We start from the raw sequence: 22,237 nt of genomic DNA, 5'->3' as shown, positions 1-22,237 counted from the left end.
GGCTGTAAGACTATTTAGTTACACACATCGAGTAATAAAGTGTAGTGGATCCACTGATGGACTCCTGTGTTTGAACAGTCAGAAGTCGACCCGGATATCTGCCTAAAGCCCAAAAGGACTTGTCCTGGAGTTGGTAGAATATTCCAAAGAAGCTGACCTGAGGTCACAGGTTAGATGGTTTGCATCTGACCTCTCAGGACTTCTAGTCCTTAATATATTAAAGGACCTATTGTACTGGGTTCAAAACCTGAGAAAAAGAAGAAGGGGTGCGTTGGATTTAAGAGGACCTGTCAACAATATTGCAGTTGTATCATGCTGTGTTACTTTGTGCAGGAGGAAAGCCTGAAGTGATGCATGTCTCAGACGTTTGCCACTTTGGTGAAGTCCATGAGCATGGAGGTGATGTGCAACATGTTGGGAGCACACCTTCAACTGCATCAAACATGAAATATTCAAAGAATAGGGAATGACAGATCGAGTGGGTTACTACTTCATAGTGTTCATAACACAACAGACAATAATCGAGGTGTGAATACAGGTTATTCTGTGCTTAACACAGAGATATTTCACAGAAATATTTTAAAGCGGTATAAGTATTCAAAGTGGCCGCCATGTTGGATTGTGTCACGTGATGGCCACGTATACGAAACATATTCCACTGAGGAGTTTAGTGGCTGTGGTCAACTGTGACTGAGAAGGTCTGGTGACAAATCTGGTTCTTTCTTCAGTATATACACGGGTACACTGCTGAAATATTGCTTTTGATAATTATATGGATGGGTTCAAGTCACATGAAACGCCCTTAAATGGAAGCGATTTGGAAGGGAGAGTACTCCGGTTTCAGGAAAGCAGACGACAGATTGTTCTGAATCCGACTGGGGAGGGAGGCATTTCGCCACATAATCCACATGTTGAGGATGTGTCGAAAATCTGATGGATGATATCTTCGGATGCGAGTTATTAAAATGTACTCAAATTGCTTTTTTTAATGTTCTTAAAATCAGTTGTTAAATTAATTTGCTGATGGCTTAATAAAATATACATGTCACTGTATATAGTATTTTGTTGTTACATGTTACATCAAATTGTATATACCTTTGTTATTGTGTCAAGATTCATTGTTCCTCTTGAACTGAGAACTTCCACTGTCAAGTTCGAATTTCAGGTGCAATTTTCAGGTGCTATATTCAGGTGCATGTGATGAAAATGCTTGCAAGAAACTGGCGTGTTTGCCAATTCTTAATCCATAAACGATCAAACAAATTGGTTCCCAACTACAATCACCTCAAAAAATCATATCGCCTACTTTGTACCAGTATACAAACATTCAACTAACTGAATGTAACAAATTCATTTATAGACGAACATCAATAAACTATCTAAAGTGGCCTTAAAGTGAAAAAATACAAAATGTCATTGGAAAAACATGTCCTGTCAAACACATTACATTGAGCATTTAGAAGTTAACGACCGGTTTTGTCCACACCACTGACGATGAAAGCCATTGAAATACGTCGTGAATCATGAGGATCATAAGAGGATTATAAGAAGTGAGGGACGGTGTTATCTGTTGTCACAACATGTTATAACGGTTCACCTGAAGCGCCTAAGAATTGAACGTTTTGTAAGGGAGAGTACTCCCTTTTCAGGCGAGCAGACGACCGATTGTTTTGACCAGAAGAGGATTATAAGAAGTGAGGGACAGTTTTATCTGTAGTTATAGCATGTTAAGAACATCGCCTTCTTTTTTAATAGTATACAAACATTCACCCTCTGAATGTAACAAATTCATTCATACACGAACACCAAGAAACTATCTAAACTCGCCTTAAAGTGAAAAAACTAAACAAAATGTGTTCACGTGCGTTTGTTTACATAACGGCTCTTACCGGTATATTTGAATGTATTTCTGACGATCTTGTGGGCTTGCTTTGGAGATTGTACGTGCGCTTTCAAACATCTTTAGGAAATATATTTCAATCGCTTCGAGTTTCCAAACAATAATATTACAATCATATATAACTAATCAACTGTAATCTTTAACATTGGCCTTATGTTTCACATCTCTGGGGATATTTTTGTCTGACTTGTTGGGGTCATTCATATTTTTTGTATGACAGGAAGGTTACACGAATGTTCAGTCTTTTTTGAGTATCTGCTTTTGGCTTTAATGTAGCTGAAAAACAGATGATTTCATTTGCAGATTTAATAAAACAAATTTCATTTGTGATTCCTAAACCCTATTTAGAAATATACATTTCACATCTCTGGGGATATTTTAGTCTGACCTTTTCATTTTGAAATGTCAGCAGGGTTTGGCAACAAAGTTACACGAATGTTCAGTTTGAGAACTATTTTAAAGTAGCTGAAAAATTTTAATTCTATTTTCATATTTTTAAAAAAGCCCAAACGATCCCTATTTGTAAATATACATTTGGGAATAAAAGGTAAACAGCTGGTAATAATGTTTCAGTATGCGTGTTTAACAAATACTTTCCTCTTTCTTTTAGTTGTACGTGTTTTTAGGTATAATTCTTTAAAATAATTGAATAAAAACGAAACCAAGAAGAGCAATACAATATACGAGTGCTTCGGTGATATTAAGAAACATTGGAATCAAACAGGAATAGAGTTATCGTTCTTGTTTAGAGTTGATGTGATGGTTCATGCACCAATATGAAATCCTTATAGCCGTAGTTTACAATATGTAAACTTTCATGTCATCAAATCTATCTACATATTCAGAATATGAAATACTACTTCACAGTGTCGCTAATCGTGTTATTTAAAGGAAATTCTTTCAGTGAAAATAGCTTTTCCCTTCTTTGGGGCCATTGAACGTATTTTCAACATATTTAAGGAAAGCATCAACACCACTATGAAACAGTGATACTAGTGATGGCGAAAAGTTTAGCTTATCCTGACACACCGGTTGCACCAATCACACATTTGTGAACGCTGGGTATATATATTTGACAAACATTCAAATTTAACATTCGGCAATGCATGTTTATTATCAAAAGCCCGACCGGCTTTATCAATGGAGGTGTTAACCCCTTGCCGCCAGTACTTGATCATTGCACCTTCCTCGAGTTTGTCCATTTTTGAAAGGCCTTATATATTAATATTTTAGTCGAAATGCGCAGAACGAACCTCACAATGAACACTAATAAGCGCCCCCTTGTGCTCGTTTTGGCAGTAGTTTACAATTAAGGATCATTAAGGAAATCTTCTGCATTACTCATGAACTTCATAACACAATACCAAGACGAATGGCTGGTTTAGTTGATCCATGTGTCAAAATCCCACTCTACCCTTTAACGTCAGGACCTATGTGATTCTACGGCACTTCGTTCAACACGTTGTGTTAGTTGATCCATGTAGCAAAATCCCACTCTGCCCTTTATCGTCTACGACACTTCGTTCAACACGTTGTGTAAATAGTTGTGTAAATACTTCTTCAAAATTGCACTTTGTATTCTGGAATGTGTCCGGCCTTTCATCAAAGCCTGATGATAATGACTGTTGTCGGTTTATAAAGTGACATGAAATCATCGGGTTGTCTGAAACATGGATGAACGGTTTTGATCTGAAATCTGTATCAGTATCAGTGTTAGAGGTGCAAGCGATCCCGATCCCGTTAGTCGTCTCTTACAACAAGCAAGGACAAAAACAAAACAAAAACAAAACACTGAAACATATGGTACAAGCCAAAGAATGATTGTTAAAGTAAGTTAAAGTCAACGTATTATTTAGACTGAAAATGAAAAAAGAAAGTTTGCTTTATCAAAATGTCTTAGTCTGTTATAACTGTTAAAAATCGATCAACCTGCCAAGTGCTCCACGAATGCGTTTTAGAAAACATCTGTCGAAAGTATGAACAAGCTTCAATATGTTTTGCCAACGTAGTCTTCTCATTACGGTCAATGCCCTGCTCTCTGTTGTCGAGTTTAGCCGCCCAGTGGTTGCAGAGATACCATGTAAGTATTTATCATTATGCAATGTCCTGGATGCACAGATGGAGAGACCCTCTAATTCGCCATTTCAAATTATTTACAAAATAAACTAGATGGGGATTGTTAAATATGAAATCATTTCTTCAAGTCTAATTACGGCATAGCTCACCCGTACGTATGAACGTAATCTCCTGGTTGTACAGATCGTAAGACCACGGAATTCGTCATCTTGGGCTACTCAGCATGGAAAAATTGACAAGTCACAATTTCATTCTGGAAACCCAATTGTCCGGTAACTGTCTCGACTGTGACCACTTTCTGGAAAAGGATTACGCCGCTTTTAGCAATATTCCAGCAATATCACGACGGGGGACACCAGAAATGGGTTTCACACATTGTTCCCACGTGGGGAATCGAACCCGGGCATGTGGCGTGGCGAGCAAACCACTAGGCTATCCCACCGCCCCTCTCCTGTATTGAAGCCAAGTAGAATGGTAAACATCAACTTTGTAGATTGGACATATTTGTGTTTCAAAGCAAAATAATTAATTGTCTGATCTTGTCACTAATTTCCACATTTGTTTCATGAGTGAAATTCTATTTAAATCACATTTGCTAAACATTTTCCTGAAATGTGTGGTCCAGTCAAATTTGAAATTTACAGTGAAACAGGTGAGAGTGTTGTACATTTCACTCTGAAAGATGTTTTGATATTGTTTTTTTACCTCAGTTAAACTCTTTTGACATGTGGCGTCTGTCATGTCAGGTACGACTACGTTGCATGTTGGAAGGTGGAACACGACAACACATTGTGGAAAGGTCTTTAAGGTTTCATATTCAGTAATTAACGATATCGACAGACAAATAACTATCACCCCTGTTCCAAGTTACTAGAGTGATATCATCATAGTTCCAAGTCACTCCACAGCGATATCACCCCAGTTCCAAGTCACCCAGGAGTGATATCAACCCAGTTCAATGTCAATCCAGAGTGATATCCCCTAGTTCTAAGTTAATCCAGAGCTATATCACCCAAGTTATAAGTCACCCCAGAGTGATATCCACCCTGTTTTCATGTCCCTCCCAAACGATATCACCCCAGTTCTAAGTTACTCCAGAGGTATTATATCACCCCAGTGCAAATCGCTCAAGAGTGATACCACCCGAGTTATACGACACCCAGACTGATATCACCCGACTTATAAGTTACTCCAGAGTGATATCACTCAGCTTATAAGTTACTCCAAAGCTATAACACCCTAGTGCAAATCACTCCCGAGTGATATCACCCTATTTCCATGTCACTAAAGAGTGATATCACCATAGTGCAAGTCACCCAAGTGATATCATCCTAATTCCAAGTCACTCCGGTATGATATCACCCTAGTTATAAGTCACTCCAAAGCTATGTCACCCTAGTTCCACGTCACTCCAAAATGATATCACCCTACTTCCATGTCACTCCAAAGTCGACAGTTGTCCGACTTCCATATTTATGAAAGCCGCGGTGGATGAGTGGGTCAGACGGCTCACTTTGTGTGTTGCCTGAACCTGAGAGTATGGGTTCGAATCCAGAATGTGACTCCTATACAGAAGTAGAAATTGTACTTCACTGAGAAGTGTACTCCCAAACGTAGCATGTGTTACGTTTATCTTCAGAGATTCGGGACATTTTGCCAAGTAAACGTCATCTCAAGGTCATATGGAAAACAATATGTGAAATATTGGTCACACCCATGATATATTTAGGGGATAAGACATTTAGACAACATTAAGCACCCCATAGACACGAGAGACCACGGAATTCGACATTTCGGGAAACTAAGTATTTACAATTGTTTTTCAAATATTTGCTAAAATGAAATCATTTCTTCAAGTATAATTACGATAGTTCATGTGTACGTAAAAACGTTATTTGACGTTATATAGAGAATTTTGTTGAAGTCGAAGATTTTGTTAGAAAACTGCCATGTGTTGTTTACCATAAATGTAGATTTCCTGTTGTACAGTTTGATGCTGTTTGAATTCTATTGAATTGCTATGAAGCAAATTATCACTTACGTGTATACCATTAGTGAATTTCGGATTTTCGTCGCTTTTAGCAATATTCCAGCAATATCACTGCGGGGGACACCAGAAATGGCCTTTACACATTTTGCCTATGTGGGGAATCGAACCCTGGTCATCCGCGTGACAAGCGAATGCTTTAACCACCAGTAACCCATCGCCCGTTGTGTATGCCATTAAGCAAAATGGCTGTAAAAATATTTTATTTTCCATATACCTGCTCACTTTCTGGGTTTCCCAGCCTAAGACAGAATACCCCCTATGGTACCTACGCTGCTGACGATATCAATCATTGGTTTATCTATCAAGACTTGCCTTTATTCTATGTACACATGCATCTTCTTAGACGTGTATTTTAAAGCAAGGTGCATTATTGAGTGAGCCGCTGTTAGCAATATCACGGAGGGGGGCATCAGAAGTGGGCTTCACGCTTTGGACCCAAACAGGGAATCAAACCCGGGTCATCGGCGTGACGAGCGAACGCTTTAACCACAAGACTTCCTCACCGCCGAAGTATCATTGTTATGGTTCTCTTGTCTCATTTCTCAACACAACCCAGTATCGATATCATAGTCGATATTGAAGGTTACTGTTGATTGCCACCACGTACATCGTTACAATCGTTACACTCCTATCGATGAATGTAAATGTGATCTTTATAATACAGAGCTTGTACGTTTGCAGATCCCTGTGAAAGACGGGGCGCGTCATGCATCTCAGACAGGCCCTGTAAGGATGTGATTGGACCACGTGTCCTAAAGGCGCTGTCTGTTGTCGAGGAATCGAGACTGTCGACGGGCCAAAGTAAACAGGGTCCAATCGGACATCCGTGTCTGACCAGGACTTTCTGGGTCACCTGTGTAGACTTTCTAGGTCACCTGTCAAGGCTGTCTGGGACAGTCCCTCCAAGCTACAACCAACACGGATCTTTCTGTCACATAAACTTCACTGTGTTAGCTGATTAAAGAGTATGGCAACTTCATTGTTTTGCCCAATCACTACCATAGCGATTTTACAGCAACTACTCTGTACAGTTAGTTCCTGTTAAATGCCATAAACGATCATAATAAGGATTCAGACTCCGGTAATCTCAAATGTGAATTCGAGCCCGACAATTTGTTGGATTCTCCTCTAGTTATGATTACAGTACTTTCACTTTCATGTCAGTAATGGCAAGTCCGTTGTATATTCTTAAAGCATATAAACTTTGGAATATCGGGGTCTCCGGGGTTCCGTAGGTTTCAAGAAAATTGAAAATAACGTAAGCATTATGGAAATCGACAACAGATTACACAAGCATATTTAAGTTACTGATTTGGAGACAAATTCGAAAAAGAGGCATGTTTATTTCTTGATTGATTTCCTTACTGCTGAAATGTCTTACTGATAAGGGGCGCTGGGGTAGCCTAATGTTAAAGTGTCCGCTCGTCACGCTGAAGGCCCGGGTTCGATTCCCCACATGGGTACAATGTGTGAAGTCCATTTCTGGTATCCCCCGCAATGACTGAATATTGCTAAATGTGGCTTAAAACCATACTAACTCATTCTTACTTATGAGGTGAGTTCTGTTATTATATCATGCTCCAGACCATTCCTGTATGTCCGTCGTTCATGTCATGACGCTATAAAACATGTTCCATTTTGGTGAGTCCATGGTCAGTGGCGGACACAGGTCAATGGATCTTGACAAGCGGGCCCTGGCAGTTCAAAAATATATTTGGCCTCCCAAAGTCTTTTTCACTTTCAACACGTGCAATATGTGAGCGGGCAACATTCTCCCGCAATATGACGTTACGTCACTGCATTTGCACAAAGAGTTAAACATGATCATAACTGATGTCGATGGCAAATATTTATGTCAATCAAAGCCCACAAGAATGCAAAAATTGTCTTTGTTAAAATCGGCCAACCAGATGTTGTTATCACCCAGTACTCGTGTCGTAAACAACCATTGCTGTGAAAGTATATTACGTCAGTTTGAGAGACTGACCTTTCTAGAACATTTATAATGCGGTTCAGGTTCCATACATCTGAGAAACGGACGAAACAGTATGGCGGGTTGGCACAAGTGTCGTTCAAACACCCAAACCCCACATCACAAACGCCTCCAATAATCTAAAACAAATATTCTCAAACATACCAGAAGATACAAGGAACCAGTATGGGCAAAAATGTGAACCCGGAAAGCCTACGAGGGGTGATTGCTCCGGGCGTCGAGGGAGTGATTACCTTGGACCAAACCACTCCAGAATGGTCTCTGACACGTCAGAGGGACCTCAGCTTAGAGTTGGACAGTTTGTCAAAAACGAATATAAACGTCATCTCCAGTTTACTGAGAAAACAATATGTTAAATTCTAGTCTTTCTCATTGAAAACACCCATGATATATTTAGGGGGATAAGACATTTAGGCAACATTTAGGCATCCCCATGGGCACCACTATGTCCCCTTCCTCGCTAACCCTTATCCCTATACATACGAATCAGAATTTTTTACCCGGGTTGGCAAACTGAAGACCAAGAGATTCGGACATGAAAGTAGCTTAAGCTCCGACTGATCATTTCCTTTCGTTGCTTTGAGGTTATATATTATTGAGTTTTGCTTTCTAAATTAGGATCAATAAAATAGTTACCGAGACTTCCTTGGCTGATATAGCGATTTGATTTGACACAGCTAGGCATATATCACAAGCAAACAGGAGTCACATGACTGTAAATGACATCTGGACACCAGCAGGTGATCGTAATCACTCAGAAAACACCAAATCAATAGATAGTTAAGCAACAGAAACATATATCAGATGTATCTACAGTTTGGATAATCACGTCAAACGCCACCTCCAGAGAATAATCAGTCTCAGTTGCCTCAATCTCATTCCTGATTGTCTTATTAGTGACGAAGACTTCAGGCTTCAGAGGCATGATGAGTTTGTCCCCAGCTTCCCAGCGCCAGCCGAAGGGGTAATTTTGCTGAGGGATATCCTTCCCATGCTGAATGTACATTTTTCAACTGTTATATCGGCTCTCATATCTTATATTTTAAAAAATGGTGTGAGTAATTTCGTATGAGTTTCAGTGCAAGACCATGAATTAGTCTTTCTGTAAAGAATAACTCACAGGATTGAGTAGAGTATGGGAGCCACTGCTGTGCCCTGGGAGTTAATCTTTTCTAAATTAATTAATTCAAGTTGATCTGGAGATGGAAAATATTTAATCAAACACTGACGTTCTTTATGTTTTCAAAGTCATACTCCATTAAGCAAATGTTATCTATGACTTGTTATGTCTGTAGTATGGATGATTACTTAATTCATGAAATTATTGGGTTAACAGGAGTTACTTTCTATACTAGGCATGTTCCCATCTGTTTCTGTATTAACAGGAAATTTCACAGGGATGAGTGAAGATATTTAAGTTTCATAATTTTGATTACTGCCATGTTTAATGTTAGCCCTTATATGTAGGGCTATAGTGATCGATTATCGTCGATGCTGACAATTATTAACGATTTTCGATATGAAAACTGTGTCATCGATGATATCGTACATAAACTAATGTGATGAAATTTACTCGGACAAAATTACACGAACTTACGTTTTTATTTATGGGCACTTTCTGAATTATGTTCAGGATGCTGTTTTGTTCGTAATCCAAGCATGCATGTCACCACTTACCTATGAAATATGTTGATTTCTTTCAGATTGTATTCAGCATTTTACTCTCAAAGTTACTTCTCCGATATTTATCGTTACAAACCGAAACATGAGTCTCATTAACCTATTCAGACAATGACCTACTTTTTAGCCGATCCGAATTTCTCGTGTGAAAGTGAAAATAGACATCACAAACAACTATGGTTACACTGAATTCCAATGCCTTGTTTCATAAGAAAATGGTATTTACAAATGAATTTTAATTTCAAACTTTAATAACATCGTATTTCTACATTTTATGGCGAGGTGTAGGCAGCATGACCTTATCTAAGACGTTACAGACAACCCCAATTTGATGAGGTCGTAAAATGATTCACAATGCATCTGGCTCACTGGTTACACCTGTTATGTGTTTTTTGCGCTTATTCAATTTAGTAGTGTAACGCACAATTGTGATTGATATAATATCAAGTACGTACCAGACCGCTAAACCTTTCTAGAGATTTCCACGATTTCCAGGTTTCTGTTTGTCAGTGCTCGCTGTACGACAGAGCACGCTGCACCACATGTTTGCAAGGATTATAAGGAGCGTAGTGTTGCAATATACAAGTGGTTAGATGTATCAAATAATACTGATTAATATTTATGTATCCAGTTAAATGAATTGATCTCAAAATTCTGGACTGGTTATTGTACTAAATTGCGCAATAGGACGGAACCTAGTCAACAGGAAACGAGACTGTTGTGTAATCAATGTTTTGACTTGATTGGTCCACATTCATTTAACGATTATCGATCTCCATGATCTATATCGATAGCCGGCGCGGTGGGGTAGCCTAGTGGCTAAAGGGTTTGCTCGTCACGCCGAAGACCCGGGTTCGAATCCCCATATGAGTACAATGTGTGAAGACCATTTCTGGTGTCCCCCGCCGTCATGTTGCTGGAATATTGCTAAAAGCGGCGTAAAAGCAAACTTAGTCAGTCAGTCAGTATATCGATTGCCAGTCATATGCACATGTTAACATGTGGGCGATTGTGAAACATGACTGTAGTACTTATTATTATTGTTGTTTATATTATTGTATCAAACAGTTATGTAGTTTCTTACTTTATCCTTGTAGTATTTGAAGATAATTTTAAACATCGGGGTTTTAGGTGTGAGGTTGTTCCCGGTATTGAACAGCATCGCCAAAACAAGACAATCCTAAACAATAGCGTGCGCCTGCACGTGTACTCATAGACTGTGATACACGATCAGATTTCAATTGTAATCATTCCCGTCTTTGTCTTCGTTTAGTAATCGTATCGTATCCGTACATCTGTGTTGTGTGTTATGTGGGCCTGAAGACCTTACAAGGGGGTGCTTCTGTTTTTAAAAGTATTAAAAAAGTATTTAAAAGTAATAGCTACCTTGCTTTTGTTTACTGGAAATATTTTATTTTCGCGAATACAATGGGCATAAAGTTCAATGTCATATGATTGTAACCTCCACGTATTTTCACATTTAATGTTTGTATGCCAGTAGTATTACTTGTTTGTGCAATTGTTTTCAACAGACATAAAAATATGTACATATGTGTATGTGTACCAACTTAATGACTTCAATGAATATACCCGTGAAGGTCCTTGTTAGAATATCGATCTTCAGTAACCCATGCGTGCCGTAACAGGCGACTAACGGGATCGGGTGGTCAGGCTCGCTGACTTGGTTGACACATATCATCGGTCCAAAATTGCGCAGATAGATGTTCATGCTGTTGATCACTGGATTGTCTGGTCCAGACTCGATTATTTACAGACCGCCACCATTAGCTGGAATATTGCTGCGTGCGGCGTAAAACTACACTCACTCACTCACTTCAATGAATATATTATATTAAACGAAGTAGTCTTTTAGCGTGTCCCATTGGATGACAGACTATATTTTGGAAAGAAAACATTGTTAAAACAACTATTTTCTTTTTGTTATCTGTGAGTTTTGACGGATGGAACAATAGTGATGGAGATAATGTTGAGAGTGTGGGGAAAAGATCGTGTCTGTTATCTGTTGACCTCCTTCAAATACGATGCACAGTGATTTTCTAAAGAGGTATTTGCTGGGATGTAGATGTAAACGTTCTTCCGGGTCGTTTTTCTCAAAATAGATAAGTTGACATCCACAAATTTCGCCTTTATGAACATACATGCCACATGTGCTGTCTCAACTGACAACGTGTTTTAATATCCATAAATTATCCGAAGGGCTTTAGATCATGCCGCAAAGCGGACGTGAAATCTTCAAATCACCATCGTCAATATACTTCTGGCAAACAAGGATAAGTTGAACCAGCGTAGAGAACACGTTTACTAGAAGTAGGCGGTGCACGGCAATGAGCAATCCCATTTGGTTTGTGAAAGGTAGAGCAGATGTAGGCTAGTGCTCGTGCATTACATGACGATGAAATTGATAAGACTCTCACGTAGAAAGTCGCACTACACTTGATCACGGACAACCTGGGGCCCCTTCACTAACAATGGCCAACGCCAGTGGGCGACATTCATACATGCCAATACGGGTCATTTGTCAGGTCGGTGCTCAAACTTATCCTTGTTTGCCAGTAGCTATACGGGGACATCCAGATACTTTATAGTACATTGTTACGATGACATGCTGCATCGAACAAGTTTCTCCGGAAAGCTCTCCATGCATGGGATATTGATCCTATGTGTGGATATTGACGGATATATTCCTCGAACAATGCAGGATATATTCATCGTTCGATGAATATATCCATCATTGTTCGATGAGTATATCCGTCATTGTTCGATGAATATATCCGTCATTGTTCGAGGAAAATATCCGTCATTGTTCGATGAATATATCCGTCACTTTCGATGAATTTATCCGTCATTGTTCGATAAATATATCCTGCATTGTTCGAGGAATATATCCGTCATCTAATATGTATCGCTTCACGCAACGCAACGGGAATAGTGCCGAATCTTTATTCCATTTCCAGATATACAACCGATCCATATTACCGTGATTCAACTGAAATACTTATTAAACCTGCGCCTGGCTGCCTCTCTGTCTGTCTGACTGGCTGTGCGCATGTTTGACGACATGCATGCTGAAGATATGGTCCGATCATACATCATAGTGTGCCTTCAGCGGATTGTTTCTTATGATTATAGATTTACAAGTACAGAATAGAAATTATATTTACGAAGTTTATCTTAACACTGTCGGGGACTCGGGAGACGTAAAAGGGTTTTCTGAGCTGACATCGTTCGAAAAAGCAGGAATACATATTGGCAAACATAATTATCTCACTCGTTACCAAACCGTGAAGATCCGGTTTAAAATTGATCTTCAGCAATTAATGGGATAGGGTTGTCAGGCCCAATGATTTGGTTGCACATGTTATCGTATCCCCTGGCGTAGATCGATGTCAATCACTCGATTATCTGGTCCAGGCTCGATTATTTGCAGACGGCTGTCATATACATGCAGCTGGAATATTGCCGTGAGGCGTTAAAGAAACAAACAACCAATCAAACTCACGTACCGGTAGAAAGTTTATACCGGTAACTCAGTGATATGATGCATTTCTGTGGTGAAGAAATTAGAGTTACGTCCCTTGGTGCGTCGTCTGCCTGGACTTCCCCGCAAGTGTGTTTTCAAAACAAGGTAAAAATGTATTGAATTCAAATGCAAATAGGTAAATTTACAATTTGATGTCAGTATATATAACGGTCATCATGTGACATTTTACATACAATTTCAACCCACGGTCCAAATATTTGCCCTCCCGCCTTCTCCCTTCGCGCTGATATGGAGTATTGATCGAAAACAGCGGTATCATTGGCAGATCCAGAGGTGTGTGTGCGTGCGTGCGTGCGTGTGCAGGTGCCCTGAAAGTTTATCAAATGACCATTGAAACACTCGTGAAAACGGGTTAAAATGTATTGTGCACCCCTACTTTCTCAAAAAGCTGTATGGGGTAGCCTAGCCGAGCGCGATGCGGTCCTATACATGGGTCATGTCTTGACTGTATAGGACCGCATCGCGGCTCTCGGCTAGGGGTTAGTGTTGGTCCGATTAATTGAAATAATCGAAGATTGGTCGCAGTGACTAAACGACTAAGCAATCGATCATGTTTTCTCATAATCGAACACAAACAATTCTAGGACACTTGTTTTCATTAACAGTATTTTTCACTAGGTTGGTTTTGTCTGTTACATTTCATAAGCACTACAATCTCGTTCCAAGTCATGATTGAATTTATCTTAAAGACTCTAAGAAATCTATGTTCCTCCATACTAGTCATCCTTTAAAGATGTGAAATTTTGCCCAAAAAAACCCCAAAGAACTACATGTTTTTTTCCTTATTTTTTTGGGTGCATTAACACATTTCATAAATGACGCTAACCAATTATTTTCTCTGATTGATCGGATGTAATGAACCAATCATCAATTATGAGATTTTAACCAATTCCAAACACTACCAGGGGTAGCCTAGTGGCTAACGCGTACGCTCGTCACGCTGAAGATTCGGGTTCGATTCCCGACATGGGCACAATGTGTGAATCCCAGAAAACAAAACAACACACACACACACACACACACACACACACACACACACACACACACACACACACACACACACACACACACACACACACACACACACACACACACACACACACACACACACACACACACACACACACACACACACACACACACACACACACACTATTGCTGTTATATTGCTAAAAGCGGCGTAAAACTAAACTCACTCACTAACACACTGTTAGGTGTTTGGCTGTGATTTTGGGTATAAGATAATGTTGAAGTTTTATGCATACAAAACAAAATCATTGCCAATAATAAACATTTAACGGGATTTTGGAAGCGGTTGTAAAATCGGAGTCAGAAGCGGCAGTAAAATCTGTTACTAAAATAGGGAAAGGGGTTCGTCTTCAGCAGCAATATCCATCATTACCACGTCAGCGTGAAAGTGGTAGTCATGTTCGCCCATACCCCGTCTCTGAAGCATGTATGTAACCATGATTATGATGACGTAATGAAATCTTCTAGTACCATTTTCTTAACAAACAGGCAAGCATTCAGCAGATGTTTGCAAACTAACCCAAATTATTCACCAGTAATAATAAAAAATATTTGTATTTTAAGTGCACCCTCATAACCGTTACCAAAGTATGTATTCGGTATTGCATACTAACATGAATATAGCGTGAAATTATGAAATAATATATAGTTAGGTTCGGAAAGCAATTTGCATTTTACAGTCGTTATTTGTTTATTGTAGTTATATCACCACAGATATACAACGCTGACATCATTCAAAGAGATCACGAAAAAACGACACTTGCAAAGTTTATTCACCAGGTGAGTCATTCGTATTAACGAAGTATGCGTGGGTACCCTAATACATGTCTTTGACTATACCTTTCTTCCTGTATGAGCTGTCAGGTCATGAAACGGAAATACTGTTCAAATCTGTGTTCAGCCAAATCAACTGTAGTGTTCTAAAGACGTTAAAGAACACTGTGGTTTTCTTATCGTTAGAGTTTATTTTTGTATAAAGGCCATACGACCCATCGTACAAGGTGGTACAATAGTGATTTTGGTTACCATTTTCATACAACAACGCTAACAGGAGCAGAATAAGCATGTTCTAAGAATATTTTTTGGAGAGGCATTTTAGAAGTTGTGAAGATGAAGGAAAACTGATTTGTATGGATAGTCAACTTCTTTATTGAAACCTCGCACTCATTGCAATAAAGAAGTTGACTATCCATACAAATCAGTTTTCCTTCATGTTCTAAGAACTTGACAAAATTATTTATGATGTTATTGTCGGATGATGTACACATGCTTATCGTTAGGTTGTAAATTATCCAAAGGCGGCGCCTTGGTATCAGCAGGTTTTTACCGTACATTTCCAAATAATAGTTTGAGTGAGTCGGGCTTTAGGCGACGTTTAACAACATAACAGTAATACCCACACATTGTACCCATATAGGGAATCGAACCCGTGTCTTCGAGCGAACGCTTTAACCACTAGGCTACCCTATCGCTCCGTAAATAATAGATACTATATTCATCAGTTATTAATTGCAATAAGGACAGTTCTAATCCGCACTGAACGACATTCCAGCAATATAACAGCTGGTGAACAAAATTGGTCACATTGTACCCACGTGGGAAATATACCGCGGGTGTGAAGGTGTGGCGTGTGAACATTTTGACAAATAGCTATATCGCTCTCACCTGAATTATCAGAATATAAACAACACGAGACGTGCAACCATTAAGTTGTCGTATATTAAAACAAACCCGCTGTCATTTATAACTGTGTTAGAATCGCTCGCATCGGGATATCAATAACTGAAAATCAAATCAGGTTCACTCACGTCCAAAGGTATAAACTGAAGCTTAAACAGGGACGTGGAATCAAGTTTCGTTATTCGTCATTGTTTCAGCTGTTGTGGTGGGTGAAGAGGAAGTTTAAAGTCTAAATAATAATGATAAGTCCAGGTCAATATGTCAGTCTTTATTATCAGTAAGATAATGTGAAATAGCGTCCATGATTGCTGGTGTGTTGAGACCTCAACACATGGTAGGAATAGTTAACCAGATTGAGAAATACATTGCTAGAGTGTAATTAGTCGACCACAGTCTGATTAAGGTTGACTTGAAACTCAGCTGACTTACGTGGATACCTGCGATTTATGATGGGCAAATCTTACACGGTGACCACCGACCAGAGTTTGAAGGAAGTTGACATCCAGGACAGTAGCACCAACACGTCCGAAACGGAAACAAAGAAAAAGTAAGAATTTCATGAGATTTGCGTGCGCGTGCGTGCGTGTGTTGGTGTGTTTGTGTGTGCGCGCGCGCGTGTACGTGTACGGTCATGTCGCAGTCATCTAAGCAAAATGTTTTCAAATATACATGTTGAAAGATTCAAGATATCATTGAAATATTGCATACAGAACTTGACTTTAGTCGTTGTGATAATAATTAACAAATTTAAGGCAATTAATATCCATGCCCCTGATACACAAACACCTTAAATATAGTATTTATCTCCGTGATTCAACATGAACATAATACTGATATTAATAACCACAAAGGTACTTTGTAAATACTCAGAACGTTACGTGTTAATATCAGATGAAAGATGTCATGGCTACTACATCAGCATGTTCCCGCGTTCGTGTTATCTGTGAATCCCGTCACGTTCATGTAAACATATTCTCCAAACAAAGAGAAACACTCAATGGGGTTATCAGTTTAATTCATGACTCAAAGAGGTCACATCTACAGCAGAGGGTGATGCTAGTAACTGAGATATAAGCACACAAAGTCTACTACTACAACAACAACTACTACTACTACTACTACCAGCACCACCACTACTACTACTACTATTACTACTACTACCACCACTACTACTACTACTATTACTGCTACCACCACCACCACCACCGCCACTACTACTACTACTACCACCACCACCACCACTACTACTACTACTACTACCACCACCACTACTACTACTAACACCACCACTACTACTACTACTACTACTACCACTACTACTACCACCACCACTACTACTACTACTACTACTACTACCACTACTATTACTACTACTACCACTACTACTGGTGAAGGGGAAAGACATAGCTACAGAAACTCTACAACTGCCATCACTACTACTACCACCACCATGATTACTACTAGGTCTACTAACACTACGTCTACTACCACCACCACTACTACTACTACCACCACCACGATTACTACTACGTCTACTACTACTACTACTACCACCACCACTACTACTACCACCACCACTATTACTATTACTACCACTACTACTGGTGAAGGGGAAAGACATAGCTACACAAATTCTACAACTGCCATCACTACTACTACCACCACCACGATTACTACTACGTCTACTAACACTACGTCTACTACTACTACTACTACTACTACTACTACTACTACTACTACTGACCGCCGCCATATAGCTGGAGTATTGCTGAGTGCGGCGGCGTAAAACTAAACTCACTCACTCACTACTACTACTACTGCTACTACACCACCACTACTACGTCTTTTACTACTACTACTACTACTACTACTACTACTACTACTACTGACCGCCGCCATATAGCTGGAATATTGCTGAGTGCGGCGGCGTAAAACTAAACTCACTCACTCACTACTACTACTGCTACTACACCACCACTACTACGTCTTTTACTACTACTACTACTACTACTACTGACCGCCGCCATATAACTGGAATATTGCTGAGTGCGGCGGCGTAAAACTAAACTCACTCACTCACTACTACTGATACTACACCACCACTACTACGTCTTTTACTACCACTACTACTACTACTACTGCTGACCGCCGCCATATAACTGGAATATTGCTGAGTGCGGCGGCATAAAGCTAAACTCACTCACTCACTACTACTGCTACTACCACCACCACTACTACGTCTTTTACTACTACTACTACTACTACTACTACTACCTGAAACGTCTCTAGTGTGACGATCTACCCTCAGTTGTTGAATTCACATTGAATTCTGTTCAGTAGTAGTTTTAGACTTACATACTAGTTTTAAACAACACCTGTGATACTTTAGTTATAGTACAGTCCTTTAATGACTGGATTTTATGACGCCTTGTATTCATTATATGTGCAAAACCATTCTCGCCACTATAAGTTCACTCACTCACTCGCCTGATATACGCCTTTACATACACAGTAAAGAGTTATAATAAACTGGGGCGGTGGGGTAGCCTAGTGGATAAAGCGTTCGCTCGTCACGCCGAAGACCCGGGTTCGATTCCCCACATGGGTACAATGTGTGAAGCCCATTTCTGATGTCCCCCGCCGTGATATAGCTTGAATATTGTTAAAAGCGGCGTAAAACTGAACTCACTCACTCACTATAATAAACTGTCGTATCTTCATGGTCTTCCAACTTACACAAGCATGTAAGAAACACCGTAATTATTACACCATGACACCATTTATATTCAGTGTAACATTTCGACTGTATGACGACAGCCGGTAGGAAATCGGATCACGACCAGACAAACCCGTGATTGATATGATCAGCTTCGATGACAATTTATCAATCGAGCCGAACCTCGCGATCCATTAAGTAGGGATGCCACGATACATCGATACTTTTTCTAAGACGATACAATTATCAAAGCTGTATTGATATTTAGTTTTGAAAGTGTCGGTTTAAATATATTTATGTATCGCTTACATTATGCAATTATACCATGTTTTTTTATGTTATGAAAGTGTAATAAATGATTATTTTTCATGCACAAAGATGGGAAATTAGAACTTTTTAATCTCTGAGAATAAAAAATGTTGATCTTTTCATGGACGATTATAAAAATGTGAAATATTAATGTTCAAACTGTAACTAAATTTACGCAATAATGCCGCGAAAATAGGTATCGTGATGCATATCGAATCGTGACATTGGTATCGTGATACGTATAATTCATGAAACGTATGTATCGTGACATCCCTACCATTTAGTGTCCTTTTCCGACTACCATGTGTCACTAAGGACCTATTTTATACCGGAATCTCATACATGATCTCACAGTGTAAGTTTATAATCTACAAATAGGAGATACAATGGCTTCAAGAAGTAACGGAAGCCAAAAGTAAAGTGTTCTGTAACAGGCGAATGTTCAGTACATTGTCACGGTTGAATGGTGTGTATATGTGGGTGACCGGACAAAATCCACACGGACAAAATCCACCAAAAAATTGCCAGCCCGGACAAAATCCACCTTTTCTTAACAAAAAAAATGGACAAAATCCACCCTTCTCAAATTGCTATTGTTAAAAGTTAATTGTGTCCTGATCTTTGATCAAGTTGTTTTTCTCAAGCATGGATTTTGTCCGGGTGGATTTTGTCCTAGGTTGCAATTTTGGGGTGGATTTTGTCCGAGTGGATTTTGTCCTGGAATCGTGTATGTGAGTTCAGTTTTACGCCGCTTTTAGCAATAGTCCAGCAATATCACTGAAGGGGATACCCAAAGTAGGCTTCACATATTGAACACATGTCGGGAAGCGAAGGCTTTAACCACAAGGCTTCCCCTTAAATGTACCCGTGAAGATTCCGGTTTAGAAATGATCTTTAGTAACCCATGCTTGTCGTAAGAGGCGACTAACGGGATCTGGTGGTCGGGTTTGCTGACTTGGTTGACACATGTCATTGTATCCCAATTACGTAGATCGATGCTCATGCTGTTGATCACTGGATTGTTTGGTCCAGACTCGATTACTTACAGACCGCCGCCATATTGCTGGAATATTCCTGCGTGTGCGTAAAACTAAACTCACTCATTCATTCTGAGGATATCTTTGTAAGACGCATTATGACGATCAAAAGCTTCGCATATGAACTTTAGCTAACATTTAATACAACCTTTGTGTTACAAATTGATTTGATCTGCTTTGTTATCCAGAAAAAACTTTCTTTTGAAGTCTTCAGTCATATACTCTTGAGGGTATGCTTGGAGACACAAAACAAATATCGTTAATCCTAAATTGTATATGAAAAGATTTATATATTTCCACCACAGGTGGTTTCAGAACGAAAAGTGCAAACCAAGCAGAAACATATGGCTACTCTGACCTCGACGACCTTAACACAATTGCATCAAGGATGAGTTCATAGGTTCTATGAATAGAAACATTGTCATGGCCGGTAATCTGTGACTGTGTACATATCAGTGTAGGTCAACGGCCGGCCCAAATACCTGTACTCCCTGAACTGGGGTAAACTAATTGCAGGTACCACCTGATTGAAAAGTGCACATGGACATAACCCAACTCCTGTGTCAACGTGTAGATGTGGTCGACAGGGGAACTAGCTCTGAATTAAGACGAAGTGTACGTTGACAAGACGAATGATATGTTGAGTTCGAACTTCTTTAGTTACATGACAAACACGTACACAAGACATGAATGAGGTGAGCGGAGTTCCTGCTCAACCCCAGGGCGTTTCCTATGAGCGGCATTAACCTGCTCGCCGTCGTCCCTAAACAGACAATCAGAAAACCGGACTTCTTGACAATATAGATATGAGCAAATATACAGTTTTTGACAACAATGGACAGGCGACGAGTCAACAATGGACAGATAGAGAAACAATAGCACTTCTTTGAATCAGTTGATGTGACGGCAGACACGACCAATTAAGGCTGTCAGTGTCATATACAATAATTAATGAAAGTGATAGAGTGGTACAGGGTGGCTGACAAGACAATGTACACTGCGGTAGTGAAAAGGATTAAGATTGCAGATTAAATAATTACAATTAAGTGTCACATGGCGTGACTACATAGTTTTTGGTCTTTAGAAATATTTGGACGATGGCTGTCCTGAATTAAACGCTACAACACCTATAATTAGCCTGTTGATCTCTCATCCTTACAAGATCTAGAGGGGCGGTGGTGTTAGTGGTAAAAGTGTGCGCTCTCACGCAGAAGACCCGTGTTCGATTCCCCACATGGGTACATTGTATGAAGCCCATTTCGGGTGAAAAACCATACTCACTCAATCACGCACTCATCCATACAAGCTTGACTAACTGGGAACTAGTTTCCTGTATGGCTGGCTAAAATGATCGATAATCGGAAATATCGTCGATAGGAAGAATTATTAATGATTATCGATATGAAAATTATCGATAGTATAGTACATTAACTTTTGTGATAGAAATAAATATTAATTTTGTCACACAATATGCAATTTTAGGGTTTTGTTCTTGGACTGCTCCTAAATTATGTTCAGGACGCTGTTTTGTTATTTAAACATGTAAATACATGACACCACTCATCATCGATGTGAAATATATTCATTTCTTTCTGACATTTTTGCTCAAAGTTGCAACTCCGATATTTGTCGACAATCGACCGATATTTAGTTAACGATTGTCGATCTCTATTAACTATATCGATAGCAAGCCCCAGTGTCCTGCAGTATATCTACACGCTTCTGTCCGTCATGCCGAAGACCTAGGTTCGGATCCCTGGGAACAATGTGTGAAGCCCTTTTGCATTTTCCCCGCCGTGATACTGGCCAATAAGACTTGAGAGATACAAATACCCTAAGAATCTCATGCTCTGGTGATTCTGCAAGTATTATGAGTGTAATATTTCGAAAGTATGAATCCAGACGATTTCCTTGGGAAACAGTCGTATTGTTAAAGTCGGCTTATATCCTTCCTCACTCACACTACACCACGTGCTTATCACCAACACATACATTCATGCACATATACACTCTGACATTCAGTTCCCCACACGTGTTCAAGGTATGGAGACTATTCTACCCCATGAGGGACAGTTTTGCATTATTTCTGGACTCCCTGACACTTAATCCCCATACGTGTCCAATGCATGGAGACTATTCTAGTCTATGCTGTGACAGTTTTGCATTATTTCTGGACTCCCTGACACTTAATCCCCACACGTGTTC

This window comes from Haliotis rubra, unplaced genomic scaffold, assembly GCF_003918875.1.
Source record: "Haliotis rubra isolate DU_JTF1 unplaced genomic scaffold, ASM391887v1 Scf780, whole genome shotgun sequence".
NCBI classification, from domain to species: domain Eukaryota; kingdom Metazoa; phylum Mollusca; class Gastropoda; order Lepetellida; family Haliotidae; genus Haliotis; species Haliotis rubra.
This window is presented reverse-complemented; position numbering follows the sequence as displayed.